The sequence below is a fragment of the Octopus bimaculoides genome, chromosome 27 (assembly GCF_001194135.2).
Source record: "Octopus bimaculoides isolate UCB-OBI-ISO-001 chromosome 27, ASM119413v2, whole genome shotgun sequence".
Taxonomy (NCBI): Eukaryota; Metazoa; Mollusca; class Cephalopoda; order Octopoda; family Octopodidae; genus Octopus; species Octopus bimaculoides.
This window is the reverse complement of record NC_069007.1, coordinates 14,303,733-14,304,532: the sequence shown is the minus strand read 5'-3', so window position 1 is coordinate 14,304,532 and position 800 is coordinate 14,303,733. Positions and strand designations below refer to the sequence as shown.

The window sequence follows — 800 nt, the reverse complement described above, 5'->3', positions numbered from 1 at the left end:
CAAGCGATGTTGGGTGAACAAACACAGACACAAACATATACACACACACACATATACATATATACGACGGTCTTCTTTCAGTTTCCATCTACCAAATCCATTCACACGGCTTTGGTCGGCCCGAGACTATAGTAGAAGACACTTGCCCAAGGTGCCACACAGTTGGACTGAACCTGGAACCATGTGGTTGGTAAGCAATCTACTTACCAAACAGCCACTCCTGCGCCTATATATATATATATATATATATATAATTCGATTAGAAGTTGTGTGTATATATATGTACGTATGTATGTATGTATGTATGTATGTATGTATGTATGTGCATATATGTGTGTGAGTGTGTTGGTTGTGTGTACACACACACACACACAAATGCCTACATATGTAGACACATACTATGTGGGGACACAATTGTTTCAAGTGGTTTTTATCTGCATGTTTCAGTGTGTGTGTGTGTGTGCCTACGTGTGTGTATCTGTGCATGCGCATGCACATGTGCGTGCATTTGTGCAAGTGTCACAACATATAAATAGCAATCCCCATTTCTGCCTTCACTACAACCAGGTCAGCTCTACTGAAACAACAAAGCAAGCAAGAACAACACTTTCAAGGTTTGATATTATCATTTCTCTTAAGCATTTATTTACTTCTCAATTACTTTCATTTACTTATAAATGATCATCCCTACACACACACACACACACACACACATATATATATATATATATATATATATATACATATTACAGTTCTATATTTAAGAGATGAGGAATTATTTACATTATTTACATTTGACG

At 36.6% G+C, this 800-nt stretch overlaps 1 protein-coding gene across 1 annotated transcript in view; it reads left to right on the top strand.

The window, feature by feature from the left end:
- Positions 1–468: 468 nt before the first annotated feature.
- LOC106880754 (peptidoglycan-recognition protein 2) overlaps positions 469–800 on the top strand; it is a 47,788-nt gene continuing 47,456 nt past the window's right edge. Inside the window, exon 1 of the mRNA XM_052977099.1 lies at positions 469–614. The gene's annotated coding sequence lies outside the window, so the exon portion shown is untranslated. The remainder of the gene's footprint in view (positions 615–800) is intronic.